Source organism: Arachis ipaensis, chromosome B1, assembly GCF_059453495.1.
Source record: "Arachis ipaensis isolate K30076 ecotype BB chromosome B1, ASM5945349v1, whole genome shotgun sequence".
In the NCBI taxonomy this organism is placed as follows: Eukaryota; Viridiplantae; Streptophyta; class Magnoliopsida; order Fabales; family Fabaceae; genus Arachis; species Arachis ipaensis.
In genome coordinates, this window is record NC_142436.1 from 4029054 (window position 1) to 4040315 (window position 11262).

Below are 11262 nucleotides of genomic sequence, written 5' to 3' on the forward strand. Positions count from 1 at the left end.
GCAAATCTTTGAAGCCTGTTAAAGGAAAGGAAAAAGTTTCTTCTTATTCTAAAGTTGAAAATAAGACTTATTCTTTTGATATTTCTAAGGCAGATCAAATATTTGAAGTTTTATTAAAAGATAAGCAGCTTATTTTACCGGAAGGAAAAAAGATGCCTACAACTGATGAAATAAAAAATAAGAAATTTTGTAAGTTTCATCAAGTATTTTCTCATACCACTAACAATTGCGTCCGTTTCAGGGATTTGATACAAAAAGCAATTGAGGAGGGAAGACTGAAGTTTGAAGATAAAACTACTATGAAGGTGGACACTGAACCATTTGCTGCTGACTCAAATTATGTTGAGCCATTCGATTTGTCAATCAACATGGTAGAAGTTGATGCCACGATGGTTAGTGCTAAAAATGAAAATAAAGACCTGAGAGTCTTTGAACAAGATAAGAAGCCAGTTTATCCGCGTCCTGGTGAGGATTTGTTAGATTTTTTGTTAAGAATTAAAGAATTTGACAGCACCATTGCCATGTGCCCAAAGTGCAATGCTGTTTTTGACAAGGAAGCTGCAAAAGAGTTTGAAAAGTACAAAGTTGAAGAGAAAGAAAAGGCTGAGTTGAGAAAGAAGATTGCTGAAAAAGAGAATGAAACTAACGAGCTAAAGCGGAAGATAGCCGAGGGAAAACAAAAGTTGGGTGGTCAAACTCCTTTGAACAAGTGCGTCAACAACACTGGAGTACAACCTGTCAACCAGAAGATGAAGACTGTGGTCATGATTGATGGAAGACCTGATGGATTTTCTCAAAAGACAAGAGTTCCTCCCACCAAAATCTCAAACAATAAATGGGTTCAGAATGTGAGAAATGTGCAGAATCAACCTACTGCTTTTGCAAGAGGAAAAAACAAATGGGTGAAGCCTAGACCTTTCAAGCCCAGGTACTATGAGTCTCAGTTATAGAACATGAACCATGCACGAGACGGAGGTAGTATATATATTCCAAAAAATGCGCCTATTCCCTCTAAGCCAATTTATTCTTGTTATAGTCCTAACATGCAGCAGGTTCCTAATTATTCTCCTTGGCCAAATTGTCAAAACATTCCCAAATATTCTCCTTTTACAACTTTTGAGCAGAAAGAGAATATGCCTGAGTATGTTCCTTTGGATCCATACCAGGGACACGGAGTAGATTTTCCTCCTTTGCCAACCATGGCCAAGTCTGTAGAAATAGGCAATTCTTCTAATCACCCTAAGTGCAATAAAAATGTCAAGAAGAATCTTGTTGGGAGGAGGGTGATGGTTGAAAACAAGGGAGAAAAGGATGAAGATTTAATTACTGATAATTTTGACACTGGTTTTGATGACAGCTTAGAAGCAATATTTGGTGTTAAGCAACCTATAGCTGTGGTGTCAATACTGCCTGAGGAGTATAGTCAAGTCCAGGAAGTAGAGTCATTAAAAGATGATTGTTATGATGTCTTTCCTGGAAGCGAATGTTTATTGCTAGACGACAATATGTGTGGTGGAGGATTATTTGAGAAGCCTACTGAAAATGATAAGGAACACTTGCGTCCACTGCATATCAAGGCTCGTGTTGACGGAAGGATAGTCAATAAGATTTTGGTTGACGGGGGAGCTGCTGTTAATCTCATGCCTGAAAGAATGATGAGAAAGCTTGGAAAGACTGAAAAAGATCTGATTAAAAGTAGCATTGGGGTGACAGATTTTAATGGAAAGACTTCTTCTGTTAGAGGTGTGGTTCTGCTGTCAATTGAGGTTGGTTCTGTCAATAGGCCAACTCTATTTGTGGTGGTTCCTTCAAAGGCTGGTTTTAACTTGCTTTTGGGACGAGATTGGATTCATGGAATGGGTGCTATTCCATCAACTTTACATCAAAAATTGATTTTCTGGAATGAAGATGGAGGAGTGGAAGAAGTTCTTGCTGACAATAGTACTTGTTACTACGATGAGATGCATGTGGAGTTCAGGATGTATAATCCTGGAGTCAAGCCGCTGACCGTTGACACCAATGCATTTAATCCTGAAAATATTGAGATGTGCAAAATAGATATGAATGGTTTTATTTTGGTCCCTAAGGCCGGGGCGGATGCGGCCTCAGAAGAAACTTAGATGAGCTTGACGAGCCAACTGGCTCGGCTGTCAGCCTATATGGCAGGCAGAGAAGGGTGCATTGACAGTGTACCTTATGATTGTATATATGATGATGGTCCTTTAGGTTTTGAAAAAAATAATAATACTGACATTGTAAAAAAGGTTGAAGTGCAGGATCCTTTGGAGGAAGTAGATATTGGTAACGGTGATTATCCTAGACCAACATATGTGAACAAGATGCTGCCTGATGATTTCAAAAGAGAAATGGTGGATATTTTGAAGGAATATTGCGACTTTTTTGCATGGGATTATGCAGAGATGCCAGGCTTGAGTCGTGGATTGGTAGAACATCAATTGCCATTGAAGGCCAACGTTAAACCTGTCAAGCAGCCACCAAGGAGATTTGCCCCTGAAGTCGTGCAGAAGATTAAGGAAGAGATTGAAAGACTTTTTAATGCTAAGTTTATAAGAACAGCAAGGTATGTCAATTGGATTTCTAATATTGTCCCTGTCATGAAAAAGAATGGAAAATTAAGGGTTTGCATTGATTTTAGAGATTTAAATTCTGCAACACCAAAAGATGAATATCCAATGCCTATAGCTGATATGTTGATAGATTCTACTGCTGGCCATGAAATATTAAGTTTTATGGATGGATATTCAGGTTATAATCAAATATACATAGCTGAGGAAGATGTGTCAAAAACAGCATTTAGGTGTCCAGGTGCTTTAGGAACTTTTGAATGGGTTGTGATGCCATTTGGGTTAAAAAATGCTGGTGCAACTTATCAAAGGGCGATGAATAAAATTTTTCATGATTTTATTAGAAATTTTATGGAAATTTACGTTGATGATGTGGTTGTCAAATCAAATGCTAAACAAGAGCATTTAGAAAATTTAAAGAAAGCATTTGAAAGAATGAGAAAGCATAAATTAAAAATGAATCCTTTAAAATGTGCCTTTGGTGTGAGTGCAGGAAATTTTCTTGGTTTCTTGGTGCAGAAAAAAGGGATTGAAATTGACAAAAATAAGGCAAAGGCTATCTTAGAGGCTCCTCCTCCAGCTAACAAAAAGCAGCTGCAAGCTTTTTTAGGGAAGGTCAATTACCTCAGAAGGTTCATTTCCAATTTATCAGGAAAAATCAAGGTTTTTGCACCTCTGATCAAGTTGAAAAGAGAGGAAGAGTTCCAATGGAAAACAGAGCATCAAGAAGCTTTTGACAACATCAAGCAGTATTTGACTAATCCTCCTATTATGACACCTCCAAGGCATGGAGCACCTCTAAAACTTTATGTGTCAGCTTCTAAAGTAACAATTGGTGGAATGATGGCTCAAGAAGATGAGAATGGCAACGAGAGAGTGATTTATTATCTAAGTCGAGTGCTAAATGATGTTGAGAGCCGTTATTCTCCAATTGAGAAACTTTGTTTAGCTTTATATTTTTCCTGTTTGAAACTTAAGTACTATCTAATTCCTAGGAATGTTTATGTAATTTCTAAGTTTGATGTTCTTAAATATATGTTGTCTTCTCCAATACTGCATGGTAGACTAGGAAAATGGATGCTAGCCTTAACAGAATTTTCTTTGCATTTTATTCCTGCAAGAGCGGTTAAGGGTCAAGTTCTAGCCGATTTCCTGGTTGATCACCCTTGTATTGACATTGATGAGAATTCACTGAGTTTCGTTGGTTTGGTGCCTTGGAAATTGTATTTTGACGGTTCATGCCATAAGGGTGGTGTTGGTATAGGAATTTTAATTATTTCTCCAAGTGGTGAGCCAAGTAAATTCCTCTTTGAATTGAATTATTCATGTTCCAACAATGAGGCAGAGTATGAAGCATTAATAATGGGACTGGAATTATTATTAGAAAGAGGAGTTAAAAATGTAGAATTTTTTGGGGATTCACAGCTTGTAGTCCATCAAGTATCACTCGAATATAGGTGTGTTAGTGAAAATTTGAGAAAGTATTTCAATGTGGCTACAGAGTTGTTGAGTAAATTTGATAATATAATTGTAAGGCATATTCCAAGGGAGTTAAACCAAGAAGCAAATGAATTAGCTCAAATTGCTTCAAGATATAAGATCAAGCCCTCAACACTAGAAAAATTGGTAAGGATAAAAGACATATTTATGCCTTTGAGAGAAAGAGAAGTGTTGTCATTAGAAAAACTAGACCCAGAAGATTGGAGAGTACCAATTGTAGAATATTTAAAAAATCCAAGTCTTAGTGTCAATAGAAAACTTAAATATAGGGCTCAAAGTTATGTTCTAATAAGTAATGTCTTGTTTAAGAAATCTGTTGATGGGAACCTCTTGACATGTTTGGGAGAAAAAGAAGCGTACTTGGCTCTTGCTGAAGTGCATGAGGGAATTTGTGGCGCCCATCAATCAGGGGAAAAAATGAAATGGGTGATAAATAGGAGAAAATTATATTGGCCAACTATTCAAAGAGATTGTATAAACTATGCCAGGTCCTGTGAAGAATGCCAAAAACATGGAAGCCTTCAACATATTCCAGCGTCAGAACTGCATGTTATAATTAAGCCATGGCCATTTAGAGGTTGGGCTCTAAATCTTATTGGACAGATTCACCCACCGTCTTCTAAAGGTCATAAGTTCATTTTGGTTGGTGTGGATTATTTCTCTAAATGGGTAGAGGCTATCCCTCTAAGGGAGGTGACTCACAATGAAATAATAGATTTTATTGAGGAGCATATTGTGCATAGGTTTGAAATTCCTCAGTCTATTACCACTGATCAAGGAACCATGTTTATTGGGAAAAAGGTCATGGAATATGCCAAATCTAGGGATATAAAAATGCTTTCCTCTACACCATATTATGCCCAAGCCAATGGACAAGTGGAGGCAGCGAATAAAATTCTGATTGCATTAATTAAAAAACACATTGGAAGGCAGCCAAGAAATTGGCACCAAACTCTCAGTCAAGTTCTTTGGGCTTACCGAAATTCTCCAAGAGGATCTACTAGAACCACCCCGTATAAGTTAGTTTACGGTCATGATGCAGTGTTGCCAATTGATATTAATCTGCAAAGTATAAGGGTGGCTAGACAAGATGAGATACCAGTAGTGGATTATTGGAATTCTTTGTATGACGAGCTTAATGAACTAGATGACGAAAAGTTAAGAGCTTTAGAGCGGGTGATTCGATAAAAAGAGATTATGTCAAAATCATACAACCGCCGTGTTAAAGCAAAGACATTTGCAGTTGGAGATTTAGTGTGGAAAACAATCTTGCCTATAGAAAGAAGTCGAAAACTTATGGTAAATGGTCTCCAACTTGGAAAGGACCTTATGTAGTTGACAAAGTTTTCCCTGGAAATTCCTATAAGATTATTGAAATCGGATCAGAAAGAAGAATTCCTTCAATAAATGGCAAATATTTAAAAGTATATAGGCCATGCATACATGAGATAAACATTCCACATGTTTAAGGACACGAAAATATCCAGTTGAAGTGTCAAAGGAAAAAATAAAGAGCTAATTAATATTCGCAATTCAGTTTGTAGAAGCTAACATGTCCTTGTGATTTCTTTGAATTGCAAGTTCTACCGACAGTGTAAAGCATTAAGATTATGAGACAAATATGTGTCCAAAGCATCAAGTTTAAAATCTTGGACAAAAATAATCTCTCATTAACATTTGGGTATGTACTTCATAAATACAAGAGCCTAATTGACTTAAAAATTCTGTTGAGTCTATTAGCGCTTGGAGTCAAAACTATTGGAATGTTAGTGTGGAGATTTTTTAGGATTTGAAATTTTATCAAATTTAATTGACACCTAGAGTTTAACATATGAAAGAAACAACTTCACGAAGTTAAAATTCTGTTACTTCTGAAGTTAGGAAAATTGTGTCAATTGAAGTTAGGAAAATTGTGTCAATTAAAACAATGAAAGTGTGTGTCAAAAAACTCTTAACTGAAATATTAAAGGTCAAAATAAAGGTCAATTGATACACATTTAATGTGCCGAAATTAGAACAGATATCATTTGACACACTTAAAAATTTCATACAAAAGAATAGACCCATTGACAGTTCAACTATTAATGTAAAAAATTTTATAGACTTAGAAATTCTGTTAAGTCTATTACTAGTAGGCATTTAATCTGTCAAGCGGATGTGTCTAAAATGTCAATTGACTCTCAATATCAAAAATAAAAAAAAATGTCAATAAACAACTAAGTTTTCTCACTTTCAATCATTGCATATCTTCAAGTGAGAAATCTTGGAGGCATCTTGTTAGACAAAATATTATTTTCATAAGAAAATTATAAAAATAAATAATTAGTTGTTTGGTAATGTTCCTATATATAATATTTATATCTATTTTAAATTAAATTAGATCATTTGATAGTTGGTTATTTATTTAAATTTTGAAATTAACAGCAAGTAAGAAGTGTGGGAACAGCTACAAGAAATTCAAATTTTCTGTAAGTGGTGTACAAAGAGTAACTGCCCATTGAAATTAGGCTAGTCTATAAATAGAGCTTTAGGAACACGTTGTAATGAGTTCAGTTCTTCTTGGAAAACACTTAGAGACCCAAAAACGCTCTCAGCCCCTTGGCATCACAGAGTAAAATTGGGAATCTTAAGTAATTCCTCTGAACTCAAACACTTGTATTTTGCTTTCTTTCAGTTTTTATTAATAAAATTTATTTACTTTTACGTCTTTTTCTCTTTTACGTTCATGTTTCTTCTTTCATCTTCTTTTTAATTTCCTGTTTGTTTTAATTTCTGCATTTTACTTTGCCTCTGGTACCTTGTATGTTTTCATTTTTATCTTTAATTTTACTTTTGAAACTACAATTGAGACACCCACAAAAAGAGTCGTTTCCGCTCCTTGAATTAAGATTGTGAAACAAAACTCAAAAATTATTAATTTATTTGTTGTTAACAATGGAACAAAAATTTGAGTAAAACACTCTGTAACTAAAATCTTATATATAATAAACTTTGTCAAATCATTATTATATATTTATATCCCCTTTAGGGTTTATTAATGGTAAAATAAATTGTTAGGTATGGCTCTAAAAATAAGCAAATGCTATGATACCTATAATTTTGATGTCGAATTTGCCAAATTTATTTTGTATAATAAATTTTAAATATTAAAAAATTATTTATTTTTATATTTTTTAATTTAAATATTAATTTTTATCTTTTTTTATGTACCTCGGCCAAAGCCCTAATGCCTTGTCGGAGCTTTGCGTTTGTAATTGTCACTGGCCAAAGCAACGAGTCTGACAATGAAGTGGATACTGTAATAAAAAAATTATAATTATTTTTATGTAATTTTGTTTTTTAATTTTTGGATGATGAATTATAAAATTAAATTTTGATATATTATAAAAGTATTATTTTTATTTAAAGTGTAGTTAAATAAATAAATTATATTTTTATACAAAATATTTTTATAGAAAAATATTTTTAATATTTTTATTTGAATAACTCTCTTACAATAGTACATACGGTATACATTAAAAATTCACATCAATTGTCTTTGTATAAAATTAATAATAAAAGTTATTAGATATTAATTTAATTTAATATATTAAATTAAATTTAATAATTTTTAATTATTAATTTTATATAAAAACAAATTATATGTGACTCTCCAATATATATATATATATATATATGAAAAGAAAAGAAAAGCATTGTGATAATTCAAAAATAAGATGTAAAAATTCCATTACATTTGGGAATTTGATAATTTAATAAAATCTTCCTCAACAATTTATTTCTCTCTAGCATATAAATATTTATACATAATAACTAATTTAGTGGTTAATTTTTTATATGCATATAATATTTTTTGAATTTTTCTACTGTATTACGTGCTAATGTTAGTTTGTCGAAAATTAAATGATACTATGTTAAAAAATTAAATGAAAACAGGTTGAAGTGTATAATGTTTATGAATTTCAAAAAAAAAAAAAAATCTTAAGAATAGATACCTGAATAGATGATATCTAATATTTATTAATATGCTCTAAATATATGCTTTTATTTTTGATTTGGCAGGTATGGCTGAGAGGGTTTGTTTGAGGGATCCAGATTGCGAAATTATATGATGTCCCTCTCGTCCAAAACGACCCTGCAGAAAGACATGCGATCATACTATTTGCTTTTGTAATTGCCATGTCAAAACCCTGCAGAAAGGCATGCTATCATGATTTGTCTTTTATTTTTTTAATTTTTTTTTTTATCAAAGATAAGAGACTGAACCCACAACCTCTTAATTGAGTATGGGGTGACTATGCCATTTGAGCTATAACTCATTGGCTGATTTGTCTTTTATTTTGATACTAAATATTTTTATAATAATATAAAATATTTTATACATTTATCCTATCAAATTAGTTTTATTTGTTGCATTGCGTGTTTAAAATGAAGTCACATCTCTCCTAAATCTTCATCAATGATTAAACAATAAATAAAATAAAGATGCAATATTTGACAAATCCGAATCAATACAAATTTGCAAGCATTTTATCTATAATATCCGTGTTTGTGAATAACTTTCGATTATTAATTAGGCGTTAAAAATAATTCTTAGCATAAAATTTTTAAATATTTGAGAGATATCGGTCTTTCAATTATTTTAGCAGTTAATTTTAATTAAATATATATCATATATATTTTTTATAATTAAAATTAACAACTAAAATAATTAGAATATTAGTATTTTTTGAATACTTGAAATTTTTTTGAATTAGCATATCTTAATCTTTGAGAGAGAAAGATGATTTTTTTTTTCAATAATGATAGGGACTAAGATGGTTTTAGCAAAAAACCAGTCAAAATTCAAAATCTCTACATAAATGGTGTTTATGTTAAGTATTAGGATGTTTCTTTTCTTTGTAAATTGAATAATTCTGAATCTATTTTCTGATTTATCATATTTTAGGCATTTGGAGAGGGAAGGAGGGTGAAGAGACGGAAGCTAATTAAATCAGTTTCCGTGATTCACGTTGCAATGATACTGAACGTATCTCCTCCTAGTTTGAATGTGATGAAACATTTAATAACCAATATTTTAAATCATAACTAAATAAAACTAATAACTATATTTATAATTAATTAAGTTGTTTTATTCTTAACTGATTTAAAATTGATTCTATATACTTTTCCTTTTTCTTTTGGTACAATCCGAAATCATGAAAAATTTAATTAAATATAGGCACGCAAATGAGTTGTACTCAAATATAATTAGGCATTTTCTTCAATAATGTTGGTGCCTACTTGCCTCACGTGCATTATTCTCCAACTAAAAAAATTTCACTAAATTGTATATTTGTGCCAATTCTTGTTCTATTAGACCCACACATACATATTAATATTTAACTTTGGTTAGTGGGTCTCTGATTCTCATTCCGGTGATGCATTGTTGAGAATAAAATCTATGTATGTTTATCATATATCATATATATCCCAATACGAAATAAAGTAACTAATGAGGGAAAACCAAAAAAGATTCTAGGCTAAACAAGATAAAATCCTTGGTTAACCTCGTTTTTGTGTGACAATTTTTTTTGAGAAACTTTGTAAAGAAATAATCTAAAAGCCAACATGCATGAACAAGTATTGAATGATCGAATCCATAATTTTATTATGGCATCGATTGTTTCTTTCAAGATACATTTCATGATTTCGAAATGATCATTATTACAATTTACAACAATGACAAAAAATGAAGGTTCCTTTCACAAGGTGTTTCCTTTATCTTATTTTATTGAGTAATAGGACGGTATATTCTAAAGAATTTTGCGGTAAACTAAAAAAGAGCTTCAATATGCTCTGAGAAAATTTTGCAATAAATATACAGGTCTCTAAAAAGAAAAAAAAAGTCTAAGTCCCTTATAATGCTGAATTTATTGGTCTCTGACTGAATGAGATGGAAAGACAGGAGATATTTAGTAATTTTAAGACATTGTAATTTTTTAAGGACTATATATATTCACTATAGTAGTGTTTGGTGGAAAGATAGAGACGAAAAAACTGAGATTGAGAGACAGAGACAGAGATTGAAATAAATTTCAGTATTCTGTTTGGTGTAAAATGGGAGACAGGAATTGAAACAAGAATGAAACTCTAATTTAATTTGCACAAAGGGTAAAATTGAAATTAAATAATTGAAATGAAAGTATTTTAGGTATAAAATATTATTAAAGTTTCAGTCTCCATCTCTAAAAATTTCAGTTCCCTGTGTCCCTACTTTTTGGAAGTACTGAAATACTGAAATTTTAGAAACATATACAGAAATTTTAGTACCAGTCTTTGAACTAACAAACACGATATTAAGTCTCAGTCTCTCCGTCTCTGTCTCAATACCTCAAAACAAACGCTACCATAATAGGAACCAAGACAAATTTATTTTTTATTTTTTGGAAGGTACTAATGTATTATGACAACAATTTCACTTAAGGAGGTACTTAGATCCTTTAAAATAAAAAAGATTTATAAAATAAGTAAATAGAAACTAATTGCTCTTGGATTACGTAGTGGGACCAACACCTAATGAATAATCCAACTCATGATATTATCATCTAAGATTTTCTACTCAGGCAGAGTTACAACTAAGATTTTCCCAATAATTATCATCTCCATGTTGTTTTCTTTGTTTATTTCATATTTTTGGATGATCTTTTTCTAGTTTGAATGGTCTTTTCCAAAAAAGACCTTACTTGATACAACACCCAGCTCCATAGTATGTTAGGAAACACAATGCTCCAATAATTTGATACACAAATACCAACATATGTATGTAATTTTTTTTTAAAGATTTATGTACTCTCTTTATTCTAAAGTATGTCACTTGAAAATTTGATAGATTCATACTTCAATATATCGTTACTACGAATTGGATTTAAATACGTTGAATTGTTAATGTATCAAATTTATAAATGATAGATAATTTGAAATGAGTATTTATATATTCATAATTCATAAATGTCAAACAATGAATTTATATATTAACTACCATATAAGCTCATCCAAAAGAAAGAGAGAAATAGCGAGTGAAAAAGAACATCTCTTGGTATTTATATATTAAAGTTTATGGCACATTTAGTTAGATTATAAAAATCTAGACATTTTTATGGATAAACTCCATTTATAAGAATTTAATTTTCATACA

The 11262-nt window shown here is 31.5% G+C and overlaps 1 pseudogene; it reads left to right on the forward strand.

Moving 5' to 3' along the window:
* Positions 1–299: 299 nt before the first annotated feature.
* LOC148575576 (uncharacterized) lies at positions 300–2120 on the forward strand (annotated as a pseudogene).
* Positions 2121–11262: the final 9142 nt, after the last annotated feature.